This window comes from Lissotriton helveticus, chromosome 6, assembly GCF_964261635.1.
Source record: "Lissotriton helveticus chromosome 6, aLisHel1.1, whole genome shotgun sequence".
NCBI lineage: Eukaryota > Metazoa > Chordata > Amphibia > Caudata > Salamandridae > Lissotriton > Lissotriton helveticus.
The window spans coordinates 701316200-701331000 of record NC_136067.1 but is presented as its reverse complement, the minus strand read 5'-3'; positions in this window follow the sequence as shown (position 1 = coordinate 701331000).

Below are 14801 nucleotides of genomic sequence, written 5' to 3'. Positions count from 1 at the left end.
TGAAAATCACTGATTTCAACACACCAGACTACAGGTCAGGTAACCGGGATGACGGAGAAGGTTTTCAACCGAGATCTCAACGTTCTACGGAAAATGCGCACACTGGGGGCTCCCTGAGCGCAGGGATGGACAAAACACCTTTCAAGTTTTGCACCAATTGTCACCACAAGTACGCCCAGAAGGACCAGCATCCAGTCTGCAACCTCTGCCTGCTGCTCGACCACAACAGCGAGGACTGCAACACGTGCTTGGCGTTCACACCCAAGACCCTCAGAGTAAGGGAGAGGCAGAGACTGGGAAACTACACCATGCAGGGGCAAGGGCCACCTCCATTGCTATGAGACTTTGGCCTCTCCAGTAGAGAGGAGGACTACCTCGCCGAGGGGCCGGAGGACTGCACCTTCATCAAGGTCCCAAAGAAAACTTTGAAGGAGGTAAGAGTCGTCATCCCCCAGACACTCGAGCGACACTCATAAGAGTGAAGCAAAGTCCTCAAAGGGAACCTTGCTGTCGATCCACTCGGTGAAAGCAACGGCACCCAAGGATAAGCAGCCCAGCAGATCCTTTGAAAAGGACTCCCGGACGGCAAAGACCCACGAAAAATCTAGGTCGTCAAAGGATGCCCTCGAAAAGGACACCTCAACGCCGAGAAAAGAAGGGTCCACAACGACGTTGATGATTTCAAAGCGAAGCGCTCAAACTCTCGACCCCGAACAGGCTGCAGAGATGGAGAGGAAGAAAAGGAGGCTCGAGGCAGAAATGGCGAGCATCCTGCAGCGAAAAAAGGACTTCGAAAGGATGAGCTAGTACACCATCCTGCCGAAGTCGAAAGATGCGACGAAGATCCTGAACCGCCGAAAATGCCTGCACCGGTCTAGGAGCAGGAGGAAGAGGCCATGTATTACTTCGAGAGCGAAGGCGAGGAGGATCAACAAACCTACCAGGACTCTACGTCCTCTGAGGAACAAGACTTTGAGTGGCATGACCTCAATACCGAATTATAGGAAGGAGGAGTAGACACATACTCTTCGAGGCCTTCACCGCAGGAGGTTAAAGGGGTCTATAATATGGTCGTTAAAAAGGCTGCAAAGACATATGGAGTGAAATGGGAGTAGAAGCCAAAGGCATGTTTTCTCCTGGAAAGAGCTACCTCAACAAACATGGAGTCAGTTCATGCCCATGCTCCCTAGTGTGCTGGACCAGGGCTGGGAGGCTTTCAGGGAGCCAGCTGTATGTAAATCAGTGACCCCAAGGATAGAAAAGAAGTACAAGCAATCCTCAAAGGACCCTGCATACATTCAGGGATCAGTGCCAGCTGACTCAATTACAGCAATGGCTAGGAAAAGGGCCAATGTCCCCACAAATGCCGTACCACCTCCAGACAAAGAGAGTAGAAGGATGGACCTCATGGGAAGGAAAGTAGAACGGAGTGCAGTGATTCAATGGCTCATCGGCAACTCAAAAGCCCTAATCAACATGCACGTTTACTAGTTCTGGGAGGAAGTGGGGCAACTCCTGAAACATCTACCAGAACAATACCAGCAAAGGGCAGTCCACCTGGTAGAGGAAGGGAAAAACATGGCGCAAACATGTTTAAAGTCGGCCTTGGATGCTGCGGAGATGTCGAGTAGGCAAATGATGATTGGGGTGACGGAGAGAAGACACGCCTGGCTTAGGATTTCAGGCTTCAAGCCTGAGGTACAGAACAACATCCTGAACACACCCTTTAACGGAGAGCAACTCTTTGGAACGCTAGTTGACGACAAGTTAACTCAGCTCAAAAAGGACAATGAGACAGCAAGGGCCATGGGAGCACTGCAATTCAGAGGGATGGAAGGGGTACACCCTCAAGAAGGCCAAATGGTAGGGGAGGCATCATGCCTAGTACATCGTGTGAGAAGTTGGCCTGATAAGCAGTGCTCACTATTCTAGTGATCACTATGTATCAGTCCAAACAACCCTTATTGATGATTGGTTGTAAGTCAACCTTATAGACCAGCTATCCTAGTAGCATGTGAGGTACTGGGTTTTTAAGAACCGGCACAGAACCGGTAACCCAGCGGTGCCAGGGAATCAACACCCAGAGACCTCGGGTTCTCCTGATCCAGACCTACAGAAACTTCAGAGTCTTCTAGGTGAAGTCAAAGATTAGTTTATTGGCTGCAACCAAGGTAACAGGTGTCCTAGAAGTACAATACGGGTATGTTCTCAGGAGACTGCACACTTTCATGAAGTCAGGCTTCTCTTCTTATACACAGTTTTAGGCCCTAGGCAAAACATTCTTGATTGTAAAGTAAATAGTTAACATATTCTGGTTCAAAGAAAAAGCAGAGTCATGATGACATGTCCATATTTCACTTCGTGCTGCCTACAACAAATCATTTGGCAAAGCCCAACATTTCATCAGATATCACTGGACCCCTAATAAAAACGGGCACCTCCCCACCATAAAGTAAGTGAAGCAAAGGAGTGGAGAAAGATGTGAGCGAGATATGGCAGGTGTGCGCGCTGAAATGGTTTTATGGCTGGTTGAGCCTAGATGCTATCTTGCTCGGCCACTGGGAGGGAACTGACCTAACGAGTTCGGCCTGGGGCAATGGTTCTAACTTGTACTGAGGTCAGGGAAAAGTCGATTAAGGAGTATGTGTCCTTGTGGAATCAAACTCAACTGGATTAAGGCCTATGTAAAGGGCAACATATAAATGGGAGCCAAGGGTTCAGAATGTAAATGATGATTTCGAGGTGAAATCGTCACTCGAACACGCCGAAAATACATGTACATGATGTGCTCGTCATTCTCGGTCTTTTGATACCAAATTCGTCATATTTCGACGAAGTTTTATTTCTCGAGTCCAGAACTATTATATGAATCCAGATTTTCAGAACCACAAACCCTCCTTTTGCCCTTACATAGGCAATTAATCTATCCTCATGTTAGTCTGAGTCCAGATCTATATTCCTAAAGTCAGATGTTGCTGTAACATCATTCTAGTACTTAGTTTATCTCTTGACACAGGCTTCCGTACACATAATGTGATGCAGAGGCCACATATTGCAGGAACACACTGTATGCACAGACAGAACAGAAAAAGAATGGCCAAAACCATCCCAATGACCATCAGAATTTTCCATCCCCAGGCAGATATCAGTTCCCAGAACCATCCCATTAATGACCAATCTCCTTTATCCGCATGAATAGATTCGGAAATCTTATGCAGTTTGGAGATGGCCCTGTACACTGTTGGAGCATTATCTGGGATGAAAATGCAACAACTATAGACTGGATCAATTTGCATACTCCACCTCGGTCCGCAAGTATTACATCCAAAGCGACCCGGTTCTGAAGGGTCATAAGTCGATCCGACTGGAGCTCAGCAGTCAGGTTACTAAGGGCACCAGCAGTTTCAATCACGGTGGATTCAACTACCCTTGTTAATTGCCTTATGTTTCTACTGTTAGCCATGGATCCCCAGAACGGCAGAAAACCCTTTGCAAAGTCCCCAAATTCTTGACCTGCAGTGTCTTCTTTACTCAAAACACCTCTAACTACCCTTGTCCGATGGTAATCCGCCGCTGCTGTGTAGGTGGGAGGTAACCGGAATGAAACAAAACATGAGCCCGAGAAGTCAGGGGGCAACCATGTATAGGCTCTATCATGGCAGATGAAATAAGTACCCTTAGCGGCTAAAAACGCAGGGGAAGTCTGAGATCCAAACACATACGTTTCTGTACAGACACTCTTCCCTAGCTGAGCTCTGGGATTCTTGCCAATACCTTGAAGACACAGGTGACCTTGATGGGGTACGATCCAGATAGGGGACGATCTTTTGGCTTGCTGTTTCTCACTTAACGTAGTGCCATATCCGGTCACGTTCCAACCTACATATGCAAGTATCTCATCATCCGGAGTATCTTCATAAGAAGTTACTTCCTTGATCATGTCAACTATACCTTTGACTAGGGCGCTAGTCTTGAGGTTGTCTTTTACAGAATGTAGGGTTGGATTTCTCGTGCATATATGAACATTGTCCTATATGCCCATACTGAACCATTGTGACTAAATGGCAGGACCAAATAGGGGATACCTTTATCCGTTGTGTGAGGCATGAGACCACACACCCAACAGTTAGTCGTGTTCATTACAAGTTGGTGTTGGTGTAATAACTGAACGAAGGAGTTATTAATGAACTCTAATCTCCTATTTGATTCGTGGTCAGGCAGAGGGTGGAAAGAATGAGAGGAAACAGTAGGGGGAGGTATGGGTGATGCAGTGGGCGCAAATGTTACATGGAAAGAGAATAAAACAACTTATCAAGAAGATCATTACGCTGGATAGCATAAAAATACACAATATTATAAAACTTTTCTTTGTCATCGTGTTACATAGTCTCTGCTTAAAGTTCATTTGTTTGGCAGGTCTCTCCACATCAGGAAACTCCATCCTCTCTAAGGTGCTGCCCGCGACGAGGAGGTAGTTTCTGCTAAGGAGTGCTTCTGTCAGTCTAGGGCAACTCCCTTGGACCGACCAGAACCACCGACCTAACGTCGTTGGCTGCACTTCCAAAGACTTTAACCAATCGCGGCCCTAGCAGCGGAACCCGGATGGCGGTTCGAAAAACAAAAATAAGCAAGTTTCCTAAATGGGAGATCTGCACAAAAAGGTATTTGGGAGAAAAAAAGGAATTTATTAGTCCATAGGTCTTTGGTCTCAAAATCATAAAAAGGAATCAATTTTATTAGTCTGTTTTTCTCTGTCGCAAATTGTAGCGTCTTTTTCCTGGTACTGTCTGGTCCTGAAACAGCAGTTCAGGTTCCAAAGAATTCAATTGTTCTGGTGGTGGCACAGTTTCTTGAAAAATGTTCTCGCTTTCACAATCAGGGTTAGTTTCTTTTACACGGTCATCAGTTGTGAGCTCTGAGTCAGTGACACCCTTCTGGATCCATTGGTCATAGGGCAGAGGGAAGGGTATTTTTTTACAATGGATCCCGTGGACCCAGTTGGCCTTCCCCTCCACCCGGACGGCTGACCTCGTGGACAGAAGGACGAGGTGAGGCCCGGTCCATCTGGGCTGGTCGTTTCTTGTTCTTTGAAAGTTGCGGACGAGAACCCAGGAACCGGGGTCAATGGAGTGACCCGGAGTCTCAGAGACCGGAGGCAAGGTGTTGTGGACCTGTTGATGTAAAACACGCAATTTAGCCGTCAATTCATACAAGTAATCAAGCAAAATAGGGTGTTGCAGCTCGCTGAACTTCGTGGGCCTAGGCACTCCCCATATGTTGGCTGGCCGGCCAAAGACGATTTCGTAGGGGCTGAGTTTCACTCGCGAATGCACAGTCATTCTGGTGGATAGGAGTGCTACGGGTAGAGCGTCAGGCCATTTAAGACCTGTGCTCGCTTGGATTTTGGCCAATTTAAGTTTTAACGTGCCATTGTAACATTCTACTAATCCAGCTGATTGGAGGTGATTTGCAGCGTGGAACTTCTGCCTAATGCCTAGCCCTTCACACACTCTTCATCACACGACCCACAAATTCACTTCCGTTGTCAGACCAGACAATTCTAGGCATTCCGAACCTGGGGAAGTACTCTTTTACAAGGGCTTTTGCTGTGGACAAGGCAGTATTGTCTTTTAGGGGATAGGCTTCTACCCATCTTGAGAAGGCACAAACAACCACGAGCACGTATTTTAAGTTGTTGCACCTCTCCATGTGTATGAAATCTATCTGCAAAACCTCAAACGGATACGTAGGAGGTGCAAAATGACCAGCTGGAGTTGGGGTTCCCCTACCAGGATTGTGCTTCAGACATACCATGCAATTCTTGACAACATTCTCTGCACACTTGGGAATCCCTGAATTCTTCCACACTGGGGCCAACAACTCGCAAATCCCTTTCACGCTGATATGAGCCATTCCATGAGCCATTGTAACCACTGCAAGCACATATGCATCGGGTAACAACCATCTCTGATGCTCTGTCAATTCAACCCAACAACCATTTGCATCCATTCTTCCTGTACTCTCTCTACGTGCTTAACTCTTTCTCTGTGGCCTCAGCTTGGATGGACTTCACACTTTCTATCGTGTCCTCACATATTCCAACCTCACCAGTCCATCTTTCAGGGCCTGCAACATACATTCGTCTCATCCCATTCTTTGCCGTTTCCTTAGCGGTCTCATCAGCAAATGCATTTCCAAGACCAACATCATCAGTCACCTTCTTGTGAGCACTACATTTCACAATCGCCATTTGCAGGGGCAAGGTCAGTGATTCAAGAAGCTCATTCACCAACTGACCATGCTGAATCTTAGCTCCATGCGAAGTCAGGAATCCACGTTCTCTCCACAATCGTCCAAAACTGTGAGCCACTCCAAACGCATACTGACTATCAGTGTACACAGTCACTCTCATTCCTTTAGACAACACACATGCTCTCGTAAGTGCGACTAGTTCTGCGGCTTGAGCTGAACCATGTGGTATTCGTGCAGTTTCAACGACTGTGTGCAAAGTTGTGACAGCATATGCTGCAGTCACATTCCCATTTGGGAGCTTAAAGCATGAACCATCTACCCATAATGTACCATCACATTCAGCAAGAGGAGTGTCAAATAAATCCACTCTCCCTTTTGTCTCTTCCTCTGTTGTGAGGAAACAATTGTGCTGCTCTGAAGCATCTGACTCTTCTGCAATTGGTAACAACGTGGCTAGATTCAGAGTACTGCACCTTTTTATGTGCACATGGCTCGCTAGCAGCGTCAATTCGTAACTGGACAGTCGAGCACTAGTTAAGTGCTGTGTCTTGGTCCTATTTAACAATGTGTCTACTGCATGCGGGACCATCACGATTAGTGTATTATTCATTGCTAGACCAGTAGACTGTCGAATAGAAACAGCTGCTGATGCTGTGGCCCTAAACAACTCGGCAATGCTCGTGCTACCGGATCCAAAGTGGCCGAAAAATAGGCGCATGGCCGCTGTCTATCTCCGAATAACTGAGTCAACACAGACAATGCACAGCCCTCCTTCTCGTGGACATACAATGTGAAAGGCTTACTGTAGTTGGGGGTACCTAACACAGGAGCCGAACATAATGCTGTGCGTAATTCGAGAGAACTTTTCTGACACTCTTCAGACCAAGGAATGAGATTGGGTGTATTCTTACACGTTAGTGCCACCAAGGGTTTGGCCAATAACGAAAAATTTGGAATCCACTGTCTACAGTACGATGTAATGCCCAAGAAAGCACGTACTTCTCTCTGTGTTCTTGGCACACTCAATTTCGCTATTGCCTGAATTCTTTCTGGGGTCAGTTTCCTTCCCTCCTTCGATAAGAGGTGACCTAAGTAGGTCACTTCTTGTCGGCAATATTGAAGCTTGGAAAGTGACACCTTGTGAAGCAGATCACACAGATGACGCAACAATGTCAATGTGGCCTGTTTACAAATTTTCTCATTATCTGCAGCAATGAGCAAATCGTCCACATACTGTACAAGAGTGGCACCTTTTGGCAAAACAATCGTGTCAAGCTGAGTTTTCAGAGCCTGACTGTATATTGAGGGGCTTTCACAGTAGCCTTGAGGAGCGCGTTTAAAGCGGAAGCTTCGACCTCCTAAACTAAAGGAAAAAATATCCCTGCTCTCCTCAGCAATTGGGATGCTGAAGAAAGCATTCTTTAGGTCAATCACTGAAAACCATGAAGCAGAAGCTGGAATCCTAGTCAATGTGGTAATGTCGGGGACAACTGGAAATTGTGGCACAACTATCTTATTTACTTCTTGAAGATCAATCACGAATCTGTACACAGGTGGCTGAGAAGGGTCAGTTCGTTTTAAAACAGGCAGAACAGGACTATTGCAAACATTGCCTCGTGTTTCCTCAATCACATCCTTTTCAATCAATTCGTAAACAATCGCTAGCAAAGCTTTTTCACCCTCATTAGATATTCTGTATTGGGGAATTCGTGGCATTTTAACATTCGACTTCAATGTTACAACATATGGTGGAATTTCTAAAAGACCTACATCATTAGGACCAGTAGCCCAAAGAATATCTGGGAGAAATGCTAATTCTGCTGGAAGTGCATCTCTCGACAAATACATGGGAGACACCACTTTCTTACCTAAAGTGAGTTGTACTCCTGAAGGAGAACAATACAAAGTCGCATACAATCTTTTTAGAAAATCTAATCCTAGCAAATTTTCACCACAACCTGTTGTCAGAATAAGGGGTGCTTCGAATTCACAAGGACCAACAGAAAGATAAAGGGTCAGAAATCGGATTTCTAACCGAGGCGCCAGAAAAACCTACAGAAACGTTCATTTCGCCAGACAAAGGTGCGCCAGGGAGTTTGGAGTGCATAATAGAACTCTTTGTAGCACCAGTATCCAACAGAAAAGGTTCTGACACACCTGATGTAATCACCTCAACGTAAGGTCCACTCTGATCTACTGGAACTGAAACAACTCCCTCTCTTTGTCTATGGCTGTCCTAGCAGTCATCATTCTCCCACTGCTCATTTTCTGTTTAATATTCTTCAACATAGTATTGAGCTGTCCTGTCAGATACGTTATTTTGCTGATCAAACCTGTTCATAGAGTTTTGTGGTGGAAGGGGACGTGTGTCCTGTGGGGCGTTTCCACGCCCTCTACCTCTAGGCGCTTGCTGACTGCCACGACCTCTTACACCAGAAACTCCATTTGCACGTTGTGATAGGGCAGGACAATTATACTTGTAATGACCCTCTTGTTTGCAATATAAACACTGGTTGGGACCTACACGGGGTTGAGTGTAATCAAATCTTTGCGAGTTTCTCTGATACTGTTGAGGCTGCTGAAAAGTATTCTGGTAGTGATTCTGGCCATTATTATGTTGATTACCACCACCACGTGGCGGATAGGCTTGCTGTAGCAAAACCTTCGTTTTGAGTTCTCTAGTTTTCTTTTCTACTTTATCTTTCTCATCTTTGTCTCTATTCTCGTAGTATTGTGCAGTAGCTAATATCTGGGCTGAAGATGAGACTGCCCAAGAACTTTCTGAATCTTAAGTTTTTACACAATTCTGGAAGCAGATTGTGCACGAATTTATCGACAATCTCTGACCACCTTCTGTGGTCATATCTTGACCGCTGTGGTCAATAAATGTTTCTTCAAATCTGGTGAAGAAATCTGAAACGGTTTCTTCTTTCTTTTGCTTGCATGCAGACAATTTATCCCAATTTACGCATATTGCAGGCATTATCGTTTTCATGTAATCTACTATTCTACCAGGGAGTTCTGCTATCAAAGGCTCAGGCTTGGCACCACCAACTTGGCGGGCATCTGCAGCAGTAATATTAGCCCACGTTTTGTGGAAAAGTAAAATTTGCCATGTTCTGTGTCCCTACGTGTCATCCATCATATGTTATGTGTGCATGATTAAATATGCATATGCATTCCCCATGTTCGATTAATGACGCAATTACAGTTGTGTCCACCTCTAGTATGCCAGTTTCCAGTCCTCGTGAATACTACGAATATCAGGCCTATGTAAAGCTACGTTGCCACGTTTCTCAGTGTGCACGTTATTCTATTATAAAGTCCCCGTTTCTAGGCCTCAAAAGGGCCTGGACACCAGATTCAGCTCCTGTCTCCTGCAACTTCGCTGAGGAGCGATACAGCCCCCACCTGTATCCTCGACCCTTCACTTACTTCCTGCCTCGCAGTGCCCGGCTCAGCCTGGCTCAGTCTCTGAGTCTGCCAAAAGTATGTTATGATTCCAGTTATCAGTTCAGTCCTCCTCCTCTGCATTCCTAAACTACTGAATCGTATCAATAGTTTCCGTCATTGTCTAGCCTTCATGTCTCCACGTTAGAGAAATACTGCATTTAATGGTCATTTAATATTCTTCATCACGCACTACATGTAGAATAATGCATGGTCCAGTCTTAGAATCAAGTTAGCCTTTCCCCTCCTAACTTCTAGTTTATATCAACATGTTCTCTAAACATCAGATACTAGATACTGTTTAGGTACATGTCGCCCTGACTCTCCAGACTTCAGTCTCTGCTCCTAGCACAGAGTTCGAAGCCCCCAGTTTCTCCTAGTGATACGTCATTGCTAGTTTGCGCGCACCATCAGGTTAGAGGTTCCGGCTCCTTAGGTAGCCCCCTCCAATGTTTCCGCCCATTCATGACATATTCTGTTACGTTTGCATCACATGTCTATGTATACGCCCAGTTACACCTACTTTCGCCCTTATCTTTCGCGACTGCTACGCGTCACACCTTCTGCTCCACCCACTGCTACGCCTACTGCAATGTAATGCTATGTGTTTGCGTTATGTATATATGCTCATGTATTGTTATTAAAAGTCAGCGCGCTCATCCCAGATCCAGCCCCAGCAGCTGCTGGGCCCTGCCATTCTATTCCTATGCAGGTTGTCCTGTTCCTGTCCTTATGCTGTATTAAACCTGCAAAACTCCTACTACCTCGAATCTTGACTCTTATTTATTGAGCTATCTGTTATGTTATATGTCTAGTCAAAAAGAGCGGTATTATTTATTTATTTACCACATAATGGCGCCCGAATAGGGACTTGCCCTTTCCCCACGCGTCGGTGAAGCCACGCCGACCCCCTGACCCTCTGCAGTCGTGACGGAACTCTTCTGCGCACCGGCAGATATTTCTGCTTCAAGTATCCCTCAGGCCCACGGAGGAGACGGAGGAGGCGGTCCAGCATCCAAACGAGACGGTGGAGGAACGCGGCGAGTCCCGACCAGAGCCCAAGCCAAGAGTCCAAGGTCCGAGGTATCCGGAGGTCCACCCGTAACTGAAGTCCGAAGTCCGTCGTCGTCGTAGCAGTCCAGTCCAGTCCGAGGCCTTCCGTTCTTGCTGCCCGGTGAGTACCATTACTGGGGTAGTATCTAGACAGGGTCAATCTAAATTGACTCTGGTCCGTGGGTTGGTGGTACACAGACTCACAAACGAAGTGTTCACCTAGGTGGATACGGGTCTTGATGCGTCCCTTTATGGGACCGGTATGTTCCGTACTGTTTCAGCAGTGCATCCAGTAACTCTAGTCTGTTCCGTTCTCGAGAAATTCTTGTGTTTCTGTTCTCAGTATTCCAGGTAATATTCTGTCCGAACTGTTATGTTATGATGTTGTTCAATGTATTTCCAATGTCGTGGTATGCCTGAATTGTTCTCCAAATTGTTATTGTTTCTCGTGTATTGTATTGTGTTCCGATTCAAGTTTACAATGTCTCTCTTTTCGAGATTACGTCAGCTAAAAACTAGAAAGGGTTTGTTAGAAGAAGCAGTTCCTGTTCCGCCGAGGGACAGTCCAGGTCATTTTATGTATCAGAAGCATGGCATAAGCGCCATATTGTATCTAGATTTATGGGTAGAGTATACCAAACAGTTAGAAGAAAAGTATAGATGGCCCGTATCGGGTACATGGGATGCCGAGTGCATCATGCGAGTAGAAGAGGCATTATGGAAAAAGAAAGCCAGACAGTCACAGAAAGATGCCATCGAGTTATGGCGCAAAGAAGCTCATAAAAGAACTGAAAAGGAAATCAGAAAGTCAGAATTAAGTAGAGAATCCTTAGAACGAGCACAAGAAAAAGAACTAATCGAGATAGGTGAACAAGTCAAAGCCGAACAGTCAGACAGACAGAGGCATGCCCTTATTAGGGGTATGTATCCTCTCCTTGCCGAGGGCTTGCCAAAAGCGACCCCAGAGGCATCCAGTAATTTCCCGCCACCATTAGTTCCGACCAAGCTACGTCACAAACAGACCGCAGCTGATATTTTCATTTCGTCCTATTTGGACGACACAGTCCCAGAATATGCAAATCCTGTTCGCGCTCCGCCAGTCCCTGTAAATCAGGCACTTCCCGCTCCTCCAGACACCGGAGTACCTGTTACGGTACCCCCGGTCCAGCCCGCCATACAAGTCCAGCCTACATTTCCATTTCCCACTCTGCCAGGACGGAGAGCCTCAGTAGACGACTCCAGTTTAGGGGCCGCAGGGGGAGGTACTCCTCAAACCCCGCCGCCACACAAGCGTTTAACGACAGCCGAATTACATGCACAAGCGTCACAGCGTACGCCTAGACATCAGACTGTAGCAGAAATAAGAAAATCCCTTGCCGAATGCGGCTATGATCCAGTCCCAGGCGAGGATAATATGGTTTTATATTCATTCCGCGTAAGAAAGGTGGCCGAGTATCTAGTCACCTTACCGAATATGAAAGAAGATCTAGACAGAATATATCGTTTCATCCGTACAGGGGATGATCCAGAAAGTATTAGCGAGGCCATGTCTCAAAGGAAAGCCGAGATCCAGCTCATGATATTAAAGTTTCTGATCAATTGTCTAATAAGAGAACAAGATTACCCGTCTAAAGATCCAGCCGAAATGAAAACCCTGACAAGGTGGAGTGATCATATAGCCGAGGGTAAGCACAAGACCGTCGGTGCTGTGGAGAGTATGTACAAGAAAATCCGTAGAGAAATAATAAAGATACACGAACAACGTAAAGCAGCACAAGTAAGCGAGAAAGAAAGTAACTCTGATACTGAAGAGGTAGAGGACGAGAATCCCGCCAGAATAGCGTATGTAGGAAAATCTAGATTTCCAGATCGCCATTTACGCCTAGAACACAAGTCTATTTTCCATCATCCAGCACCAGAACAAGGTTCTCTAGAACAAGTATTCCAAGCTACCGATCACATTCTGAAATCACGAATCGGTTACAGTGAGTTGAGTACCATGCATGAACAAGAACTAGCCCGATCAGCAGTCCGATGGATTACTGATTCTACCACTTTTCCAGACGAAATAGTGGCACAAATGTTTCTGAAAATGCCCCCAGCCGAACAACGACTGGTGGGTATGTATATGATCCAGCACCTCATTACTTTGTATGAGGGTCAACACTCTGATCCAGGTCCGTTACATGATGTCCTGAACGAGTTACTCCAGTATAGATGGAAAGGTTTAGGTACCGACTTAATTAGTGTCATTCTAGAACAGCGTCACAAATATAGAACGTTTCTGAACCCGCATTTAGTTCATGTCTCACCCCCAGAAAGTAAACCATTTTACATGGAGAGACAGAATCCGTTACGAGAAGTCCACCCAGTTAAAGGAACGGGTGGCGAAATGCAGCGAGTGTTTGTATACACTCCAATAACAAAGATGGAACTCCTCGAGATGAAGAAATTAATTCCCTGTCATGACAAAGATCCAGCAGGGTTCCATAGAGAATTAAAAGACATGCTCCGTATGGGAGAATACACGTATCCAGATATAATTAAAATGTTAAAGGTTCTGCTGCCCGCAGGGGTGTATGAAAAGCTCAAGGAAAAAGAATGGGAGGTGGGAGAGAAAAAGATCGATTGGGCAGTTCTAGAAGCTGAAGACAAGGCACGAGTACCAGGTACCGGTCTTGGAGATAAATGTAAAGAATTACCAGAATTATTAATACAAGTTTTACCCAGGTTATTGACAACTAGAAAAGAAGACTGGGATGCAATCTCAGCCTGTAAACAGAAGCAAGATGAGGATATTAGTGATTTTTATTCTAGATTTGAAAAATGTTTCAGCATCAACAGTGGCCTCAAGACAAGTAGTGAGTCATACCCTCACCTTTTTGTTACTAAATTAGTCGAGAATTCAAGCCCACAAATTAAAAATCGAGTTTTGAAAGTCGAAAGTACCTGGCAAGCTAATACCCCGTCCCAGATGTTGCAGATGCTTCAATACCACCAGAATAGAATCAGAGAAGAACAAGAACACGAGAGAAAACGTATGAAAGACACGAAAATGAAAGTACTAGTTGCACAATCTGTTCCTCAAGACAGTCAGAAGAGGGGTCCGAATCAAGCCAGTCATCCTGCAGCTCCCGTTAAAGGGAATTGCAATTATTGTAAACAGCCAGGTCATTTTATAAATGAGTGTGCAGTTCTGAAACACAACATAGCTACTGGTAAGACTAAAGAAAGACCACGTCCGCCTAGACAAGAACAAGTTTCACAGATTCCTCAGCCACAGAATGCACCACAGACAGTTACCGCACCGCAGCCTATTGCTGCAACACAGCATGTTACATCGCAGATGTACCAGTATGCACAGTCTGAGTATCCAGAGTACCAGCAGTATTCATGAAACAGCCTAGAGAGGGAGGTAGGCTTGCCTCTCATCGAGATACCTGTAGATCAAGAAGGTCCCTATGTTCATAGTCAAGTATTAGGGAAAGACAGAAAGTTTTTGATTGATACAGGGGCAAGTAGGACCACAATTAGTCACGCCGAAGTTCCAGGGGCTCCGCTCTCAGGCTCAAGAAATGTTTCCCTTGGATTTTCAGGAAAACCTATCGTAAATGAGATTTCAAAGCCAGTTACTCTAGAAGTAGGTCCATTGTCCCGTACTACTGATCTGTTACTTACTAAGTCATGTCCAGAAAACCTATTAGGCATTAAGACACTGAAAGAGTTAGGTGCAGTTATATGCTGTTCCCCAGAGGGAATACGATTGTTCCTACGTGACTTCAAGGGTCACTATGTATTACGAGATTTTGATTCAAGACTGTCTAATGTTCCGCAGCACTTATGGGCGCAAGGTCCAACTGATGTAGGGTACATGCAAATCACACCCTATCGTGTGACTCTCAAGCCAGGTGTAGTGTTACCACGAATCAGACAGTACAGATTGCCACCTGAGGCTGTAGCAGCCTTATCCAAAATTATTGACGAGCTTATTGCTCAAGGAGTGGTTGTAGAAACTGACTCCAATGTATGTAATTCTCCGATCATTC